The sequence below is a fragment of the Bombus flavifrons genome, unplaced genomic scaffold (assembly GCF_040668555.2).
Source record: "Bombus flavifrons isolate JBK064 unplaced genomic scaffold, iyBomFlav1_principal scaffold0027, whole genome shotgun sequence".
Taxonomy (NCBI): domain Eukaryota; kingdom Metazoa; phylum Arthropoda; class Insecta; order Hymenoptera; family Apidae; genus Bombus; species Bombus flavifrons.
In genome coordinates, this window is record NW_027184772.1 from 97,720 (window position 1) to 121,598 (window position 23,879).

The window sequence follows — 23,879 nt, forward strand, 5'->3', positions numbered from 1 at the left end:
CCTTCCGTTTTTCAGAGGGCCATTCTCAACGCCTTAGGCGACCTTGCGTATTCACACGTTGTTGTCTACTTGGATGACGTTCTAATTATTGCCGACTCGATAGATCAAGCCCTAGAAAGATTGAACACCGTATTGGATACCCTCGTAAAAGCCGGATTCTCTTTCAACTTTTCAAAATGTTCTTTCCTAACGACCTCGGTACTTTATTTGGGGTATGTAATCCGTGACGGAGAAGTTCGCCCCAACCCGGGTAAAATACACGCCTTGAGCTCTTTACCTGCGCCAACGACCGTCACACAGCTCAGACAATTCATAGGTCTAGCCACTTACTTCCGAAAATTCGTCCCTAAATTCTCACAGATAATGAAACCCTTGTACGCGCTTACTTCCGGTAACAAAAGCATAGCTTGGACGGATAAACATGAAAAGATAAGGCAAAAGGTAATTTCCGTCCTGACCGAAGCACCGGTGTTAATGATATTCGACCCCAACTACCCGATAGAACTACATACCGACGCTAGTTCCGAAGGATATGGGGCCATTTTGATGCATAAGGTCGAAGGTCAAAATAGAGTAGTAGAATATTACAGTAAAAAGACTAGCCCCGCGGAATCCAGATACCATTCCTATGAACTGGAGACGTTGGCGGTTGTAAACGCCGTCAAACATTTCCGTCATTACCTACACGGACGAGAATTCCTCGTTGTCACTGATTGCAATTCCCTAAAGGCATCCAGTAATAAGGTACATTTAAGTGACAGGGTTTACAGATGGTGGGCCTACCTGCAAACTTTCACCTTCGACATTATGTATCGGGAAGGCAAACGAATGGCTCACGCCGACTTCTTTTCGCGGAACCCCGTAGATTCGGATCACCGTAAGATCGACAAAATCGCCGAAAAGGAAATCAATCTGGCCGAAATCTCCGACGATTGGCTCTTAGCGGAACAACGTCGCGACCCCCAAATCACCGAAATTGTTGATAAGTTGCGGAATGACGAGCTTGCGGAAGACATCGCGAACACCTACGAACTACGATCCGGCACCCTGTACCGTAAAATACAAAGAAGAGGCAGAACTCTCTGCTTGCCCATTGTCCCAAGAGGCTTTAGGTGGTCCGTGATTAGCCATGTACACCAGTCAATCATGCACTTAGGATGGGATAAAACGCTCGAGAAACTATAGGAGTATTACTGGTTCGAAGGAATGGCGAAATACGTTCGCAAATTCGTTGAGAACTGTCATGCTTGTCGAGTTTCTAAGGCCAGTTCCGGCAAAATACAAGCCGAACTACACCCCATACCTAAGACCAGCATACCTTGGCACACGGTTCACATGGATATCACGGGCAAACTAAGCGGTAAAAACGACGCGAAGGAATATGTCATTGTGCTGGTCGACGCCTTTACCAAGTTCGTATACTTGCACCACACCCGTAAGATAGACTCCCTTAATACCATTAAAGCACTCAAGTCCGCTATATTCTTATTCGGCAGCCCCTGTCGGATAATAGCGGACCAGGGAAGATGTTTTACGGGCAAAGAATTTCAAGACTTTTGTAGAGATAAACATATTAAACTCCACTTAATAGCAACCGGTGCTAGCAGGGCCAATGGACAGGTAGAGCGTATCATGGGTACGCTAAAAAATACGTTCACAACAATAGAAACGACCGGACGGTCCTGGCAAGACGCGATCGGGGAAACACAACTGGCTTTAAATTGTACCCCCAACCGCGTGACTAAGTCGAGCCCATTGGAACTGTTAATCGGTAAAACAGCGAGACCCTACGGCTTGTCCGTACCCGACAATATCGAAGAAAGAGAAGTAGATATCTCCCACGTACGGCGACAGGCGATAAAAAATATAGAAGCAAGTGCCAAATACGATAAGGATAGGTTCGATAAAAATAAGGCTCAAGTAGTTAGGTTTAACCTTGGTGAGTTTGTGTTACGTAAAAACGAGGAAAGAAACCAAACGAAGCTAGATCCGAAATTCAGGGGTCCATTTAGGATAGCAGAGATTTTGGAAGGAGATAGGTACACCTTAGAAACCTTGGACGGCAAAAGATTATATAAGGACAGACATGACAGACTGAGGAAGATGCCAGACAGCAGCGTTCCCGCTGAGTTAGACGTCTACGATGATGACAACGACGGTGATAATAACGATACAAGTTCACGGACCTCAGAGGATCATTAATACCACGTTGCGGCTGTGCATCCAGTGTGGTGCTCTGCGCCTTTGTAATACGTCCAGTGGGACATTCTGCGCCTTTGTAATACGTCCAGTGGGACATTCTGCGCCTTTGTAATACGTCCAGTGGGACATTCTGCGCCTTTGTAATACGTCCAGTGGGACATTCCGCGCCTTTGTAATACGTCCAGTGGGACATTCTGCGCCTTTGTAATACGTCCAGTGGGACATTCTGCGCCTTTGTAATACGTCCAGTGGGACACTCTGCGCCTTCGTAATACGCCCAACGTAGTAACACGATCCAACAATCTGAGACCCACCCGTGTACGGAATCGAAAATGATCTGTCGTGTCGTTACGGTCTGACTGATAACTCACGGAATGCAACTAGCACTTTGAATATAAATTATAACGCCACTAATTCTAGTTCTCTTTCATTTCCTTGCTTGTCAAACCCCCGAACAGAATCTCGTTGCCGAAATAGACCTTTGACTTATTTGGAACATGTAATTGAATGGTAAATAATATCAGCTACGTCGAGTCTAATGTTAAAAAAATACAATATTTTAGCTACACACGAGGACGTGTGATAGTCAGGATGGCCGTGTCGGAGAGGAAAGAACACCGGAGCCTCTGGAATGCTGGATAATCCCGCAACATTGTAACCTAGAGCCTACTATAGCTGTAATTAAACAATTGTAGTTATTCAACCTAATTGTAATTGTCCGAGATTTGTGATAGTGAGCTTGGGCTCGAGGCGACAGTCGGTCGCCAACGTGCCCGCGGTCAAGGGATGAACGTTTTGCCTAACAAAGGTATGAAGTAATTCTATAGCTCTCCTTAAAAGAAATATCTCTGGCGACACACGACAGTAAACATTCCAACGGTCTCTGTCCCGTGGCCACACGCAGTTCCTATTCTTCGAGAAAGATGATTGCCAGATGTCGATGTCTCTCCACAGTACGCGACCAGCTAGCCCGAGGGCCGTTATAAACACTAATATCTAGTCACCTAAAGCCCTTCGAACAGATAAACAGTCTTTGTCCCAACTACGGGAAGATAGGGGAGATCTATTTCTTTCAACGAACGGCGTCTCCCACTAGCAACCTTCCCTCGAGGGCGGCTAGCATCTTTTCTAACCACCGATATGGAAATTGACCAATTAGCAGCAACGCCAATTTCCCTTACTCCCGGAACGAAGACTATCCTCGACGAATCCGATGATCTCGTGCCCTTAGACACACCCCGATATAGTTTTCCTCTGTGGCATCATCGGGACGGAAAAGGCATTCTTTCACGCGATCTCGTCAACTGAAGGAAGTAACGTTCTTACGAATTATTGTGCGGACTTAGACTTCGCGAACACGTTCAACCATCATCCCTCTGACCGCGGTTTCGTTATCGAACCCGAGACCATTGTTACTAGTATCGCGGGTGCCTAATCACCACAGTCGATTGTTAAACTTGTATCATCCGTGCCTGTGCTAATAAACTGTGTCTTTATTATATCGCAACGATGGCTAATTTCAATGAAGACTCACCAAACACCCACAATCCTGACCCCAACGCTACTCCGACATATATATATATATATATATATATATATATATATATATATATATATATATATATATATATATGTGAATAGCTACTTAAGCGATTCGATCCGTTCAACGAGGACAAATATCCATTGCATACAACTTTAATCCTCTCCCGTGCCAGTATCCCTGCGCATAGCAGGTTAGCAGAAACGTGGAAACTAATTATCAGTAGCCTGAATATTAATTAACGCTACCGAGCGAATAATCAATTAATAAACAATCGAAAGAAATTTCTCCAATCGAAATAGTCCTTAGACTATTTCTGGTGGCAGCAACTACCGTATAAATCGAGCTAAATTGAATTAAAATAAATTAAAACAACGCAAAAAACAAATAAAAATTAAAATAAATAAATAAAAAAAAATCTTGCGAATTCAACGGTTTAAAATTAATTCAATCAAACAAGAACGTAACAACCGATAGCTGACTCGTTTTCTTTCACCCTACGCGCTTCGCGGCTCGCGGTAAAATGTCCGTTTTTTTCTCAGATCGAAATGATTCTTCCCTTCGTTGCCCATCGACATCCCCACTAGAGTGTATTCATTAGATGTGTCGCCGCGGCTGGCACGAGTATGATCCTCCGAGAAATTCGGCGGAAGGAGCGCGAAGATGTCGATGACGGATTGAGCACGTCGTGTTGCGCTTTAACGACGTAGCGCTTTGTTTCACGAAGCCGCATTTAGCACTTACGAATAAAAATATAGCGGAGCTATATAAGCGCTTTAATGGTATTAACGAAGTCTATCCTACGGGTATGGTGCAAATATACGAATTTGGTGAAGGCGTCGACCAACACAGTGACATATTCCTTCGAGTCGCTTTTACCGCTTAGTTTGCCCGTTATATCCATATAAACCCTGTGACAAGGTATGCTGGTATTGGGCATGGGATGTATTTCGGCTTGTGTCTTGCCTGAGCTAGCCTTTGAAACTCGACAAGCATGACAGTTCTCAACGAATTTGCGAAAGTATTTCGCCATTCCTTCTAAAAAGTAATACTAGTACAGTTTCTCGAGCGTTTTATCCCATCCTAAGTGCATAATCGACGGGTGTACATGGTTGATCACTTACCACCTAAAACCTCTTGGGACAATGGGCAAGCAGAGAGTTCTGCCTTTTCGTTGTAGTATACGGTAAAGGGTACCGGATTGCAGTTCACACGTATTCGCGATATCATCTGCAAGCTCATCGTTCCGCAACTTATCGACGATTTCCGTAATTTGGGGATCGCGACGTTGCTCCGCCAAGAGCCAATCTTCGGAGATTTCGGCCAGATTGATTTCTTTTTCGGCAATTTTGTGGATCGTACGGTGATCCGAGTCAACGGGGTTCCGCGAAAAGGAACCGACGAGAGCCATTCGTTTGCCTTCCCGATACATAATGTCAAAGGTAAAAGTTTGTAGGTAAGCCCACCACCTGTAAACCCTGTCATTTAAATGCATCTTATTACTGGATGCCCTCAAGGAATTGCAGTTGATTTCGTCGACATTGACGAAAACTAATCGTTATTTCCTTCCCGTTTCAGATAATTCGACGATTAAACGCTCGTTTCACTTCATTTTACTCGCTAAAAGTAAGGCACGCACGTTTCACCGTCGACACAAGCCCAACAGCTCGCAAGTAGCGATGATTTCGTCGATTTTGACGAAAATTAACCGTAATTTCTTTCCCGTTTGAGATATTTCAAAGTTTATGCGATCTTTTCGCTCCAGTGTACGCGCGGAATGTAATGTACGTACGTTTCACCGTCGACACAAGCCCAACAGCTAGCATATAAAGATGATTTCGTCGATTTTTTCCAGAACTATATGTTATTTCCTTCCCGTTTGATATATTTCGACGTTTAAGCACACTTTCCACTCCATATTACGCGCCAAATGTAATGCACGCCCGTTTCACCGTCGAAACAAGCCCAAAAGCTCGCAAATCGCGATGATTTCGTCGATTTTGAAGTGTTATTTCCTTCCCGTTTGGTATATTTCGACGTTTAAGTGCACGTTTCACTCCATTATACGTGCAGAATGTAATGCACGCACATTTCACCGTCGGAACAAGCCTAAGAGCTCGCAAATCGCGGTGATTTCGTCAATTTTGAAGAAAACTAACCGTCATTTCCTTCCCGTTTGACATATCTCTTCGTTTAAACTTACTCACTTCATTTTGCATGCCGAATGCTGTGCAGGCCTGTTTTAAAGTCGGAACAAGTATGTTACAACGTAGAATGCATTAATTTAATGATTACAGAATCATGTGATGACTACGGAACGCTGTGATTTCGTTCCCGTTTGAGATATTTCGACGTTTAACCGCATCTTTTACTCCAGTTTACACGCCGTACGCTGAGCACGCCTGTTTCATCCTCGAAACGAGCCGTATCGTGCGCAAAACCCTATCATTCAATGATTTGTAATGTGAAACGCTGTTATTTCGTTCCCGTTTGAGATATCTCGACTTTTAAACGCTATTCCATTTTGCACGCCGAATGTTGTACACTCCTTTTTGAAATTCGGAACAGGCCCGTTACAACGTAAAATGCTATTGTCACTCCCCGCGCTCCGCACGTGCGGTAACGAAAAACAGAATGTCACAATATACAAACAACGCGAGTACAATTCGAACACCCGAAACAAACGCACGGTACAACGAAAATGGAAAATCTTTAATAAAAGATAAATTAAACGTAATTATATATATAGAATTAGCATACGAAGGTAAGTAACAAATAATAAAATAGAAATAGATATTCTAACGAAGTAGTAAATATAAAGAGTATAGCATAACCTATACCAACTAACAATCAACCTGGAACCAGAACAATTATATCCGACGACAGGAAAATATACTACAATTAATTAGCGAACATGGGATATGCAAATGCAAAACAAATTATTAAATAAAATCAACTAGTAAATCGAATAAGCAGGTAAAATCCAGAAATTAAAATAATTATATGTCGGAGATGAAAGGACATCGGAGCCTTCCCTTTGGAGCTCCGGGAAAATCCCTTAACACCGTAATCTAGAGTCTATCATAGGCGTAATTAAACAATTGTCATCATTCGATCCGATTGCATTTGTTCGAGATTTGTGAATAATGAGCTTGGGCTCGAGGCGCCAACCACTCGCCGAACGTAGCCGCGGTCATGGGATGACCGTTTTGTCTGGCAGAGGCATGGAGTAATTCTATAGCTCTCCTTAAAAAGGAAATAGTTGTAACACTCGACAGTAAACATTCCAACGGTCTCTGTCCCGTAGCTTGCCACTTGCAGACCCTATTCTTCAAGTAAGATAATTGCCAGATGTCGATGCGTTTCCACAGTACACGTGCAGCTTTCCCTCGAGGAAGGCTAGCATCTTTTTCTAACCACCGCTATGGAGATTGACCAATTAGCAGCAACGCCAATTTCCCTTACTTTCTGAATGAAGGCTATCCTCGACGAATCCGATGATCTCGTGTCGCTAGACACACCGCAATGTAGTTTTCCTCTGTGGCATCATCGGGACGGGAAAGTCATTCTCTCTCGCGATCTCATCGACTAAAGAATAACGTCTTTACGACTAGTGATTATTCCACATTTTACCAACAAAGAGTCAGACCTAGATTTTGTGAGCACGTTCATCTATCATCCCGTTGTCCGCGGATTCGTTATTGAACCTAGGATCTTTGTCATTAGCTTCTCGAGTATCTGATTACCACGGTTACTTGTCAAATTCTGTAATAATCGTATTTGCACTGGTCAATGTGTTCTCTATCGCATAAGGACAATGTGTAATCCAAACGAAGATTCGTTAATGCCCCTGCCTTAATTCTAAATTCCAACCTACTCCGACATATATACCACATAATAGTAAAAGAGAATAAATGGAACAATAGGAAGACATATTTTAATCAATAAACAAGAAAAAGGAGAAATTTATAAAATAATTGAATAAAACTAATTAATAAACTGAATGAACTCGAAGTCATCTGATAGATCCAAAATAAAAATAACAACATACGACATCATGGCGAAGAGGAAATAATTGGGAAAGAAGGGCAAGAATACATGTTATATTTTATTAACGAATACAAGAAATAAATGGATAAATAAAATAACTAAATAAACCTGTTAACAACCCAGGTGATTAGGAATAGTTAACACTCCAATTAAAAAATTATATATTACAAGTTATATATGTATGACATTGACTAGTGCAAATACGATAATTATAGAATTGGACAAGTAACCGTGGTAATTAGGTACTCGAGAAACTAATGACAATGATCCTAGGTTCAATAACGAATCCGCGGTCAACGGGATGATAGATGAATATGCTCGCAAAATCTAAGTCGGACTCTTTGTTAAAACGTAGAATATCCACCGAGCGTACAGACGCTAAGTTATTCGCTAATACGGCCTCACGAGAGAATGACTTTCCGTCGCGATGATGCTGCAGAGGAAAACTATGATGGGGTGTGTCTAAGAGATCCTTGGATTCGTCGAGGATAGCCTTCGTTTAGTAGGTGAGGGAAATTGGCGTTGCTGCTAGTTGGTCAATCTCCATATCGGTGGTTAGAAAAAGATGCTAGCCGCCCTCGAGGGAAAGTTGCTAGTGGGAGACGCCGTTCGTTGAAAAATAGTTCTCTCCTATCTTCCCGTAGCTGGGACAAAGATTGTTTGTCTGTCTGAAGGACTTTAGCCAACTAAATCTTAAGATTTGTATCAGGCCCTCAGGCTAGCCTAACATGTACTGCGAAGACGCATCGACATCTGGCAATCATCTTACTCGAAGAATAGGGTCTGCGTGTGGCGAGCCACGGGACACAAACCGTTGGAATGTTTACTGTCGCGTGCCGTCACAAATATTTCTTTTAAGGAGAGCTATAGAATTATTCCGTACCATTGTTAGACAAACCCGTGACCGCGGTTACGTTCGGCGACTGGTTGTCGCCTCGAGCCCAAGCTCATTATCACAAATCTCGAACAAATACAATCGGATCGTATGACGGCAATTGTTTAATTACGCCTATAATAAAATCTAGATTACGGTGTTAAGGGATTTTCCCGAAGTTCCAAAGGGAAACCTCCGATGTCCTTTCATCTCCGACATATATATTATTTTGATTAGGAAAATTATATTTCGATAAATTATATTATATTTTGAGGAAATCAATTTTAATAAATAGTAATAGGAGTCAACCGACCATAGTTAAATGCTAAGATCAAGTGATTGGAATTTTGTACTTGGTGCCATCTTTTGACATACACAATAACTTGCGTAGTTTAGTAAAGACAGTAAAGGGTTTATTTAGACTAAATTTCATAACTTTTCACCATTTCTCTAAATTAAGTGCATGTACATTATTTCATTTGCACATACAAGTACATAATGCATATTTGTTAGAATTAGTTAACTATCATATAATATGTTTCCCAGGAAAGCTGTTAAAAAATTTGAGAAATGTTGCAAACGCTTACGAACACCTCTAACCCTCCTTTGTTAAGTACGTGGGAGAAAATATTTATATCGTCTTTCGGGAAAAAATTCCGAATGGAATGAAAAGCGAGATTTTTGAACTGTAGAAATGAAAAAGAATGTAAATGTTACAAACGAAAACGGAGAAAATTATTATATAGAATTATTCTATTATTGCGTAGAAAATCATTGAAAAATGTTCAGAGTAATCTTTTTATATTAATTTATAATAAACCAATGCATTTTTCGACATACGACTCTTTTAATCGCAAGTTGCTTTCTTCGATGCTATTTTCAGATGCTGTTTTTCAGATGCTGTTTAAAGCTGTTATTACATTGGTTTGGGTTTTGATATTCAATTGATTCATACAGATTAGATTTATATGCTGTGTATTTCACCACCTTGTACAGCCATTTACAACACACGGGATACTCAGATAAAGAAGACGTGACGGATGGGGAAAAACAGAAGAGGATGTCAAGCACTTGCACCAACGCTGGATGTAGGAACTAGTGATCATACCAACATGACATTTATCTCAATAAGACGAATGCAGGAAGCTGGAGAAAAATAAAGAAAAATTAGAAAAACAAGCGATATGAGAGTAAACGGATACCGTATATACGCCGTTACATTGTACACGAATATAAACAGCTGCCAGAAAATTCAATTATGAGAATGATGGACTCACTTTAGCAATTTCAGTATTGTCATTAACAATACATAGACATATCGTCAATTTACTTCGTCGATACTCTTTTGCAGTTGTCAGACAAGAACGTTTCCCTCGTAATTCTTCAAGATATTACTGCTTTTCAAGCGTAGTATATTGCGTTTTGCCCGAATATGTTTATTCTTCGTTTTTACTATCATCTCGTGCATACGCAATTAACACTTTTAATACTTTTAATAAAAGTATTAATATATATATATATATATATGATATAATAATATATAATATATATATATGATATATATAATATGATATAATATGTATAATGTAAAATAACATAATGCTACAGCGTTTTACTATTCGCATCGCGAGGGAACTTTATCTCAAAATAAATTTAGAATATGATGCAAACGGTTGAATTTTCCTCCAGAAACCCCGAGTCAGATGTTTCACATATTGAAAAACTGCTGAAAACGTCCCATTTGTAAAAATAATTTAATTATAATCTGCGATGATTAATACCGAGGCAGGGTATACGCCAAAAGGTGTAGGGTGTCATAAAGTAATGATTACCAAAGACTAATCTGAGTATTTAGACTATACTGTTTACGACAGCAATTATCCTTCTACTAAATATTATACCCACCAGGAAACAGGTGCCGGATTAGGACTCTGGGCCCCTGAAACGAAATACTGTACCGATTAGGATTTGTCGAATATTGCAAATCTGAAGCAGAACGATATGGAGATTCCGGTAAGAATTGTAGGAAGACGATGTCGAACTAGAGATATTACGAAAACTCTATTAGGAGCTAATAGCAAGCATCTATTATCATTCCGCCTTTTATTATATCTGTTAATAATAAATTGTTAATTTTTGTCGTTCTCTTTGGCTCTCTAGGCTCCGTAGCAGTTTTTACTGATATTTTAAACAACGTGTTAATATTGCCAAGTAAAAACGGAGCAAATAAGAATTCCTTCAAAAGCGGCATCATTTTCGAATGTGAGTAAATAAGAGATGTATTTTAACGCTGTACCTAGCGAGCATCGTTTACTTTACACAGTACAGTAAGGGCCGGAGCATCGATGAAATTTGATTGGGCGACAACTTGCCCATTCTGCGCAGTGGGTGTGCCTTATAGTGCATTGAAGGGTTATATTGCTACCGGGTACTGTGGGTAGGGATAAGATTTGTAGAAAACAGGTAGTAGCTTCTCGGTACATACTAGCAGCAAGGTTCAGTATTACACTGATGTTCGAAGAGTTTGTGTGGCTCGTTGGTACGATTGAGCAGTTTTAGTAAATTTAAAAATATAAAATATACAAGAATAAGATATTAAATATTTGTCAAGATTCCATTTGAAGAATTGGAGAGCTGTTGAAGCGGAACGAGCACATCTGATATTCGTAAGTTTTGTCTGTAATACATTTCTGTTTGATCAATTGTACACGTATAATATTTCTTAAGTCATCTAGAATTAGTAGATTCAATTTCAATGTCTTTTTCTTTTAAATAGGTTTAAAGGCGCAATAAATTACAATTAAAATGGATACAATGATTCCTACAATCAACTTCCGATATTTGATGGAACATAATACAGAATCTTCAGAAGATGAAGAATTACTGGCTGTTCCTTCGACATTGTCAGATGATTCAAATCCGTCGGTTCATTCAATATCGGCGGATGAGTTAGCCGTACCTTCAACATCCATGGTACTTCCAGAAATTATGGTTGATATACCATCCCCTGAACCTTCAGCAAGGGTGATTGATTTAACATCACCGATACCGTCGACGTCGACAATGCCACAGATATTCTCGATAGAAATGCCGCGTGACGTTCAAGAAAATTATGCTGATTTTCGTTTTGAAGCAGTAAGACGTTCGAGTTTTCGAAATTGGCCTGTATCTTTCATTGACCCTGTCAGTCTTGCAGCTGCAGGATTCTACTATACAGGCGAGACGGATATCGTAAGGTGCTTTGAATGTCAATTGCTGGCAAGTCAGTGGTCTGTGGGTGATATTCCCATGCAAATTCATGAGATGCGTTCTCCAGAGTGCGGATTTATCCGCAATGAACATTGTAATAATGTACCAATGGGAGCAGATCCAGCTAAAGTTCTACGGACAAGACGAAGAAATAGAAATATATCTTGTCCTTATGGTTTACATTATCAGGAGTCATTTGATTTTAATGACCATCGATTTTCACGAAACCCGACGGCATATGATCTCAGCCGTTTGGGACTAAAAGATGTTATGAAAGCAGCAATATTGGAATACGCTACTTACGAATCCAGATTAAATTCATTCGCAACATGGCCTACATATATGACACAGACAAGTGAAGAATTAGCCCATGCAGGCTTCTTCTACACCGGAATAAATGATTTCACTACCTGTTACCATTGTGGAATTACTATAGGAAATTGGAGATCGGAAGAGGATCCATGGGAGAGACATATGATTTCGTCTCCCAGCTGTGGTCATTTTTTACCAGTACGGGGCTGGGAATATGTCAATAATGTAACAGGCCAGGAGTTATATGAAACTTCTGCAGAAGTAAGTACAAAAACTTAAAGCCTGAAACATATGTATAATTAATAATTAGAATATATACTTATGTACATTATATTTATTTCAGGCACCAATTGAAATTACAGTTGAGAGTCCTGAGAGATCCAATAGTGAAAATGATACTAATGAAATAGCTCTCGCTGAGAAAGTAGGTAAGTAATAAAAATAAAAACACAGATTCGTTAATTTGTCTGAAATCCGTATACATATAATAAATTCTATTATATATTGTATTTAAATATACTGTTTACTATTTTAGCTGCTCTGGAGCAAGAAAATCGAGCATTGAAAGATGCTCGTTCGTGTAAAGTTTGCACGGAACGACAAGCGACTATTACGTTCCTACCTTGTGGACATCTAGCTACTTGTCAGTACTGTTCGCCAGCATTCACAACGTGCATCATTTGCCGAAGAGAAGTCAAGGCCGTTACCCGTACATTTTTGGCGTAATGCATACACATGTAAAAATTAGCTTATTCATATCTCTTATATAAATATACTTTATAATTGTTTAACAATGACATACACACATTAAGATGTATGGTATCATGTATCGATTAAATTAAGTGTACAAACAGAAACATAATATTAAACTAATCAAATACATTTTTTCTCTATTTTTTTGGCTTTCTTTGTATTTTAAGTGTTACTTAATTAAACATTACTTTGTATTATGTATCTTATTTTATCTGAATAAAGTTAACATTTTCCGCATCTAACTAATTGTTCTTTGTTTTATTCCCCTTATTGTTAGTAAAATGAAATTGTATTACATATATATTTGAAATTGTATTAAATATATATATATATATATATATATATAAATTTCAAATCATAAGAATCATAGCTTACTTTTTCTTTTATTTATACTTTCACTGTTTATGCATCGCTTATAATATTCTCTATTTAAAAATAGCTACCGCAAGAAAGAGATCAAAGACAAAAACATTTAATACTGAAGGACCTTTATTGTTAAAGGTTTAGAGAAATGCATCCTTCCAGTCTTCCCAGTTGTGTCCTTCAGCTTTCAGCAGATTCGTTTGGTACCATCTTGCTGCTGTTTTCTCTAAATACTTTTTTAAACCTTTTACTTTCTCCTCATCACTTTTTATTTTATGTTTACTGCATTCTTCTTCATACTCTGATATCCAGCCTGTGGCTTCTTGAGTTCCATCAATTTGTTTTATACTAAAGTTTATTTCTTCTCTTTCACGCTTATCTCGTTTTTGGAGAGTTTCTAGAAGTCTTTCCATGTCCAGACTGGACTTCTCGGTTTCCGTCTTTATTTTCCTTGTGGGGGTAATTTCTGCTTCGTCTAGGAACATGTCTTGGAATACGAAGTTTAAGTCTGTATCGATATAAAGCGCTGCTGTCTCGTCATCCATCGTGAGTTTAACATTTCTATACTGGCCTACCTTGGTTAGACTGTTTGCGGACTTCTTCACTGTTGCTGAACGGAATAATTGCTGATGGTAGCTTTTCGCTTGATATTCCGTGGAAAAATGTAGTATACTTCGTCTTCTGGTCTTCTTATGGATTCTATGCTCTTTAGCTTCTCCCCTTTCGCGTTCCCGTTCATGACGATACGTAAGTTAACTTTCAGCGGCATGGCGTAGCGAAAATCGATTTATAAGGTTCAATTCTAGGATAATTCAGGGATCGATTCTGAAAATCGAGTTTATTGTGAAAATACTTAAATGTAATACAAGAGTAAACAACAATTAATAATTAACAACAATCAATAACAGTAATAATTAAATAAACAACAACCAATTAATAACAGTAAACAATAAATACGAAGTTCTGTGCAATGTCTTCCTGAAAATCGAGAATCGATTTTCAACGTCCTGAGCTGCCGTTCTTTCTCCGACAGTCTTCAATGTTTTAAATAATTACTCTTTCTTCTGTGATCTTGTCTATCTCCGATGTTGATCTCTGTCCGTCCGTTTGGGAAATGCGTGTCTCTGAAAATGGCTCTCCGTAAAACAAGGAAAGCCGCTCTGTCCGTGAAACAAAAGAAGCCGTGCTGTTCGTAAAACAGAGAAAGTCCCCTTGTTTATCCGCATTTGAACTCTTAGAGAGTTTACATATATATAACACACATAATTTAATAATATATTTACTTCTGGTTCGAGAAATATAGGCACGTATTGACCTAACCCGTAATGTTTTAGTAAAACAAACACCTTTGCTTCTTCTGAATTTAAAATTGCTCCTCTTGGAGGTGTCCTGTAAAAGTGGTGGTGTTGGTGTATTTTCTCCAAATACATTTTCATCATTCATATTTGGAGGAATATTTTGTTGGCGCAATGGACTAAATTCAGGCACATATTCAAGAGTAGTATCAAGATCTTCTTTGTGTTGAATATTTCAATCTTGTAGCCGAATGGAATACAGCCTTATCTTTGCAAACAATACAGTTAAAATAAAATATCATAATTATTTTGTATATAATATAGAGTAGTAACTAACATACCTCTGCAAAGGTAGTTCGCTTACATTTTTTCTACTTTTTGAACAAGTTAGCATTACTACGCCTTCATCTTCATTTACAAATAATAGTTTATCTTTTATTTCATCTTCTATATTCAAATTAATTTCCTCATTATGTTTATTTTGTATAACATATATATTTGGAGAAGTAGGTAACAGATCGTTCAGATTGCAAGTCAAGGTGAGTGAAATTAAACTATTCTGAACACTTTCTGATTGATTTGTCTTTAAAGCTAATGCATAAGGTATTAAAAGTTCTTTGCTTTAACATTCTCTATTGTGTCAGAAGCTTCAACTTTAAGAGTAATAGTTTTCCCTGTTAAGGTCTTAACGAAGACCTGCGTGTTCCTAGATCTGGGCAACTGTACAATAAGGCAAAAAGAATATATTAATGTACAATATCGTGAAAAAACGTGCTGAGGTAGTAAATCTTAAAATAAACATTTCTTAAATATTTTTTTAATTTATAGAAGCATTAATCAGCTCAAATTTTGTTAAACAAAATGATGGCATCACAGCAGACTATCGGTTATTTGAAAACTCATCTAATATTTTTTTGCATAAATATGGAAGAAACAGCTGTAATACTTATATTTATTGAAAAATTTTATAGAATAGTGTGGATAGTTGCACACAAGTCAATCTAAATTTATTTGATAAAACAATATACAAAAGCTTTCGAAGGACAATTCACAATAGAGAATGTCAAGCAATGTACAACACGCGCGTATACACATATTTCTCAAATTATATATTCTATATTCCCTACACTGAAACATTGCAGTTAGGTATTACGGACGCGTTTGGTGGGAAATAATGATTTCCATGTGGATTTGTGTGGATTATAGAATTCTGATATGAGACTGCGAAAAAAATGAAAAGAAAAAAGAGGAAGATAAAAGGCGAACAATACTTGATGTATCCCCTTCTATTTCTAATGGATATGAGGAGTATGGTGTAATAGATACTGAAGTGCACTCAAGTATATTCAACCAATAACGTTTATTACGCTTGGTAACAATGAATAACAATTAACAGTTAACAACAGTTGATACATAACGACGATCAACAACAGCGACGATTGACCGTGTCACGTCCCGCGCTCCGCACGTGCCGTAACGAAGACGGAATATGTACAATACAAAAGAAAGAATTTAAATCAGAAAATAAATATTAATTAATGAATTAAACGAGTCGCGAACCAAACGAGTAAACCAGGAAATAAGAATAACTACAAAAGGAAAATAATTGAAACACCAGGAATAAATGTGTATAGAAATATATTTTTATCAACGCAGCAACAACTTGGAGAGTTACATATAAATATAAACATATATGCCAAACACATAACAATTTAGTAGATATTAGAAATAAAACTTTTAATACTATGTAACAAATTACAAATATATATGTATATATGATATCAAATGGTTAACAGTCTAATGAATACATAACCTAAAATACACAATACTACACTATTAAAGAACTTATATAAAAATCACATTGATGGAAATATGTATATGTGTGCGTATTCTATACTATTAAATCAAATTAACAATCTGGTAAACATAAAATACATAATCAAAACTCGTGATCATTCTAGTAAGGAATTACATATGAAAACTATACTACGAAACATGCATGTATATATATATATATATATATATATATATATATATATATATATATATATATATATATATATATTTTAATTAATAATTAATAAAATAATTTTTATATATATAGATTTTTAACTAAGGTATTAATAATCTAAATGAACAATACTACTGTCATTTTAACAATAATAATAATAATAAATACATAGTCTAATTGCGGTAGAATAAGGGAAAACGAGCGACAGGCAGGAAAATCAGTTCGATAAAACTAAAGACCCGCCACTGTAACCTCACTGATGACATTTGCGAACAGCCATGTTAGATTTACACGCGCGCGTCGGAACACACGCAATGATTGTACGCATTGGATAAATACGAAATACTATATTTCTCACTTCGACTATACGTCAAAACACCGAAACAAGATTTACACATAATCGATAAATAGATCCGAGATCAATAGAAGTCACTGTATGCTAGGGACATTCACGGGCGGCCATTTTGAAACATGCGCGCACTAATTCGTACGTGTTACAAAAAATAATAGTAATAAAATTATACTTTCGATGGGGAAAAGAAAAGAAAAGGAAAAGGAAAGAACAGCGAAAATAAAAATTTAATACAAAATGGAACGTCGTGCTGAGGTAGCAATAAATAATGACACGGGACAGGAATGCTGGGGATTGGTGGAAATCAGCCGCGACAGACGAATCATAAAACACATTGTTAACAATTTTATTATGCGAAAATTACTTTGTCAAATACAAAAAGTATAAAAAATATATATATATAATCGAGTAAAAAGAAAATATAAAACTAAACAAATATATTTAACAAACGTTACATCTAAAATGTATAAATATATATGTCGGGTTAATCGGGTTTATTGGGTTGATGCTGGTTCTTGTGGCGCCTTGTGTTTCTTCATTAGGACTATCCATTATAGTTGTTCAAAGGTTTATATTTACAGTAATATGTACAAGAGTTGATTAAACAAGGTTTAACTGTTTAACGTAAAGTCACTCTTAAATAAACAATGTTCTCGGGTTTAACGAATCCACGGTCAACGGGACAACTTTTTGAACATTTAGTTATAAGCTATTCTTGAAATAACGTTTGCTATGACGTTCGGTATCTTTTAGACTAATCGTTTGACGTTGTGTATCAACTCTCCAAGGTGATCATACAAATAAAAGACTGACACGATCACACTTGTCAATTGCATATTGATCAGGGTTATCAACAAAATTCCAGGCACCGTTACTAGGCTCGCGTAGAGCCGTTATTGCTCCCGCCTCGGGACTTGTTTGTTAATACAACGTGTGTCCCTCAACATTTGTACTTCTACGTTCATCCCGAGACCGTGGCTACGTTCGGTGACCGACAGTGTCACCTCAACCTCAAGTCCACTGTTATAATACTATATTGAACAGCTTAAACAAACAGTTTAACCGAAAGTATTGGGAATCTTCCCAAAATTCCAAAAGAAAGGCCCGCCATCCCTACATCTCCGACATGTATATATATATATATATATATATATATATATATACATATATATATCCAAAACAATCAGTTAGACTAAATCAAAATCGAAGCAAGGAGCTCCAGGGCAAAGTTCGCTGAATTTACACATACACCAATAACGCACAACAGGGGAAATTCCCTTTCTCCCAGAAGCATGGTGACGAAGATGTGCCTCCAAAACCTCTACCGGAATTTCGTCGGCAAAACGAACTTTCACACAACGATCAGTGTCAATAGCTTCAACCAGAGGGGGTTCCCACTCCAACACGACGGTCTCTACATCGGAGAAACTCCCATCTGCAAGACTGTCAAAATTCAATTCCGACGGGAAATCCACGGGCTCCGGATCGATGTCGGAAAGATCCTCCGACCACCCTGATACTTGTGGTTCATCACAACGCCGCATGCGTTTGAGGGGTCTTTCCGAGTCGCCCACGGGTTCTTCGGAATTCCTCTTTCTCTTGTGCTGAAACGACACAACACCGCTTAAATCAAACAAAACAGGACGAATTAAACGGACAAAAAAAAAAACAAGATAAAATACGCACCATGGAAATCTGCGTGAGAACCTCCGATAGAAACGCCTCCACAAACATTGTTCGAACGTCAATCACCGAAGCCTAATGAAACAACACAAAAAAAGGAAAAGAGATCAAAATCACGAAAACAACCATAATATGCAAATATCCACTCGAACCAAACTTACGTAAAATAACTCGAAGGAGGAGGACCTCGTTTTGGGAGAACAGCGGACTACGCGTGTTGCCCGAGCAAATGTCGATATAATAATGAGACTCCAGCCACCGGCCCTTCCACACGCCAAAGAACAAAAATTATTCGCACAGTACTCACATAAAAATTCTCGAGAAAAGACTAGATCAGCATGGACCCCTTCAAGTCTCCTAGACGCTACCTCAGCAGAAAATAGGACCGATGGGAATCTGGAAGTTAAAAGACAAGATAACGAAGCAAAGGAGATATCAACGATTACAGAATTCACATTCTCTCACGTACGATCTCAGGAAACCCAAAACTGCAACGTCCCGATTCCCACGGAAGCATACCCCCAGTGGACCACCACCCCGTGGGGGATGGCATTATAAATAAGCGTAGCAACATAGAGCAAGATCCTCATTCCAGTATTTTGTCGCTAATTGTACGTTAGATTCTCATTCCAGTATTTTGTCGCTAATTGTACGTTACGTTTCGGCTTATTATTTTGTTGTCAACTCTCATTCCATTGTAATTTCTTACGGCGTAAGCTCATCATAACGTTCATCAACACTTAGCGTTTCGACGGTCTTTAGCCATTCATTATAAAATAAAGAAAAAGAGGGAGAGTCGCGAGCGAGTTAGAGATTCTTAAAGTCCTCATTTTCGTTGTTAAAATAAAATTGCGATATTAATCCGGTTAGATATTTGTAAGTGCTTATCAAAATAAATAAATAAATAAATAAATAAAGTAGAAATTCGATAAAAGGTTATACCCGAGTTGAATAATTAAACCTCCAACGACCATTACAAGGTGATGGCCCCTGACGCAACCTACTTTACAAGGTAAGAACTCAATTTTGTAAAATTTTCTTCTACTCTGACAATTTCGGCACATCCGGGAACTGAATCCAGTCTACTTATCACCAATTATTAAAATATATATATATATATATATATGTGAATAGCTACTTAAGCGATTCGATCCGTTCAACGAGGACAAATATCCATTGCATACAACTTTAATCCTCTCCCGTGCCAGTATCCCTGCGCATAGCAGGTTAGCAGAAACGTGGAAACTAATTATCAGTAGCCTGAATATTAATTAACGCTACCGAGCGAATAATCAATTAATAAACAATCGAAAGAAATTTCTCCAATCGAAATAGTCCTTAGACTATTTCTGGTGGCAGCAACTACCGTATAAATCGAGCTAAATTGAATTAAAATAAATTAAAACAACACAAAAAACAAATAAAAATTAAAATAAATAAATAAAAAAAAATCTTGCGAATTCAACGGTTTAAAATTAATTCAATCAAACAAGAACGTAACAACCGATAGCTGACTCGTTTTCTTTCACCCTACGCGCTTCGCGACTCGCGGTAAAATGTCCGTTTTTTTCTCAGATCGAAATGATTCTTCCCTTCGTTGCCCATCGACATCCCCACTAGAGTGTATTCATTAGATGTGTCGCCGCGGCTGGCGCGAGTATGCTCCTCCGAGAAATTCGGCGGAAGGAGCGCGAAGATGTCGATGACGGATTGAGCACGTCGTGTTGCGCTTTAACGACGTAGCGCTTTGTTTCACGAAGCCGTTGGAAAGCTCCGTGATCCGTGGCGCTACAGTACCCCTTACCAGTGATAACTCTACATAATTAAAAGAATATATAAGTATTACAAAGCGGTGTGGACGTTCGCCGGTTCCTAACGCTTATCCGAAACCTGCCTGAAGGCGATCGGGAAATCGGACAGTTCGCCCAGACCGCGTAACGTATCTATTCCTGGTATTTTCTTCGTTCGTCGTTTTGTTATTGGGGTTCACACCGCTTTCGTCGCGAACATTCGTTTGCTCTACCGAAATTAGCACGTTGCGAGTCTCGGCGGTTCCTTGCTCGATGTCTTCGGGAATGACGAACGCGGGCTTCAACCGATCTACGGAAACCGTTACGTCGCGATTATTTATTTTTACCGTATATGTCTCATCCCCTCTCTGTATAACTTTATACGTCCATCTTACGGCGGATGTAATGGTCCTCCAATCGCGCCATGGCGCATGAATACATATGGCGACGTCTCTAATTCTCTGAAAATGAAAGTTTTCTTTTCGCCATGACGCGTAACCGGGTGTGGTCTCACCCTCTCCATACGTTCTCTTAGCCGATTCGCGTATTCCGAGTTGGCCCGTTGACTAGTTGGCAAAAAGAATTCCGACGGCAGACGTATGCCGGTGCCGTAAATCATTTCGGCCGCGTTGCGTTTAGGTCCTCCATTATCGCGGTTCTGATACCTAATAAGACGATTGGCAGAATTCCGACCCAGTTGCACGTGTCGTGGTATTTAATCGCCGCCTTTAGTTGTCTGTGTCGGCGTTCTACCATCCCGATAGACGCTGGATGGTAGGCCGTTGTACGCAGATGTTTGACGCCGAGCAACCGGCATAATTCCTCGAATAAACGCGATTCGAATTGACGTCCTGGATCAGAAGTAATTTTCAAAGGTACGCCGAAACGAGATGTCCAGGTAGAAAGGAGGGCCGAAGCCATATCGGCGATAGGAATGGCATTGGGCCAACGCGGAAAACGATCGATATACGTTAGAGAATACCCTTATCCTTGCGAATATTGCATGGCGATGATGACTAAGTGTATATGCTCGAACCGGCCTGCTAACGTTCCGGCAGGCGAGAATACGTGTCTGGTGACTTTATTGCGCTGACACGGTATGCATTGTCGTGTCCACGTTCGGCGATCTTTATTTATGGACGGCCAGACGAAGCCAATTTTCGCGTGGCACGCATCCCCGGATGTGAAATTCCATGTAGTGATTGGAATACGATGCGCCGTAACGGTTCCGGTACGTACGGTCGCACGGTCTCGGCTGTAATACCGCAATATAACTCGACGTCGTGATCGGGAAATCGTACCTTTTTCAAATGCAGCGCGCTCGATCCAGTGTTGATAATTTCGCGCAGCTCGCTATGCAGCTTCCCTTGCGCTGCAGCTAGCTTGTGGTGGTCTACAGGTTTCCCGATCGCTTCGATGCGAGATAGAGTATCGGCTACGTTGTTCTCTACCCCTTTTATATGTCGGATATCCGTCGTAAACTGTCCGACGTAGTCCAGATGTCGGAACTGTCTTGGCGAACACTTACCGGGGTTCTGCTTGGACGCGTAAATAAGGGGTTTGTGATATAATTGTGATCGTGAATTTTCTACCTTCGACGGCATGTCGGAAGCGTTTAACCGCGTAGTACATCTCCAGCAATTCCCGATCATACGCGCTGTATTTCCGTTGCGCGGGGCATAGCATTTGTGTCATAAAGCAAAGTGGTTGCCAACAATCGTTGACGCGCTGCTGAAATACCGCACCAATAGCGTAGTCGGATGCGTTCACCGCGAGGCTAAGGGGCGCGCCGGGGATCGGGTGCGCTAACATTGTCGCGTCGGCCAAGACGCGTTTCGACTTGCGGAAGCTTTTTTCGGCGTGCTCGGACCACTCAATAGACGCGTTGCGCTTCGTTGTGCCTTTCAATATATCGTTGCGTGGTCGGAGAGTGTGCGCGGCCCTCGGTATGAAACGTCTGTAAAAGTTAATCATACCGAGGAATCTTCGAAGATATTTAACGGTCGCGGGTAGCGGCACTTTTGCGATGGCGTCCACGCGTTCAGCCAGCGGCTCTATTTCTTCGGCCGTTACAGTATAACCTAGGAATTGAATTTCGCGGACGCCGAATTCGCACTTCGCGGTATTAATAACGACCCCGTAGTCGTTGAGGCGTTGAAACAGGACCCGCAAGTATTCGCGGTGTTGCACGTCATTCTCGGAAGCTACGAGGAAATCATCTATGTATGCGTAGACGAAATCAAGGCCTCGTACGATTTCGTCTACGAATCTCTGACACGTTTGCGCGGCGTTCCGAAACCCGAACATCATGTTGGTCGCTTCGAACAGACCGAACGGTGTCGTTATGGCTGTTTTCTCGACGTCTTCCGGCGCGATCGGAATTTGATGATAAGCGCGAACGTGGTCGATTTTGGAGAAAATGCGCTTACCATGTAAGTTGTGTGCGAAATCCTCTATGTGCGGCGGTGTATATCTGTCCGGGATGCTGCGGGCGTTCAACGCCCGGTATTCGCCGCACGGTCGAATCCCTCCGTCCTTTTCTGAAACGACGTGCAAGGATGATGCCCATGGGCTTCTCGATGGCTGCATCACGCCTTGCTCAATCATGACTTCGAACTCCCTCTTAACCTGTTTAAGACGGTCACGTGCGAGTCGGCGGGGTTTGCTGTGGACAGGCGGGCCTGGTGTGATTTCGATGTGATGTACCACACCGTGAACAGTTTTCTCTCGCCCGAAAGCCGGTGGGTGGGTTAGTTCCGGAAATTCAGAGAGGAGTCGATGATACGTCGATTCTCCGTTAATTGTCTTGGTCGACGCCGTCGCGGGCGTGTATCCTCTCGTTGACCGGTTCGAAGTAGAATCTATAAGGCGTTTATTCCTCGCGTCCACCCATAATTCGTAGTGACTGAGGAAATCCACTACGATGATGGGTGTTTCGACGTCCGCTATACAGAAACGCCATTTCATCGCTCGACGCAATGCCAAGTCGAGAGACACTAGAGTGGTGTCGTAGGTCGCGATGCGTGACCCGTTAGACGCGAACAATTCGTACTTTGTTGAACTTTGTTCGCGGGCCCGTGTATTTTGTTGCGCGGAAATACACATACGTCGGCGCCGGTGTCCACTAGGAAGGAGGTTTTTGAGTTCCTGTCCCTCACGAATATGCGGCGGGATGTTAGGCCGTCGTGACTTGTCGCGTTTACAGACGGCCGGTCTCGTTTCTCTGCCTCCATGTACAAGGTTGGCGGCACTTCTTCGCGCGCGCTCGGAACGTCGCGTGGTAGTAACAATGACCGGAGTCCTGTTACACATCTCTCGGGCGCGGTCCGTACCGTCTCGTGTTTGGACGCTGGTAGGGGCGCCGGTCGAGGCGCAGTGCCTCGATTTGTGCCTCTATTCTGGAGA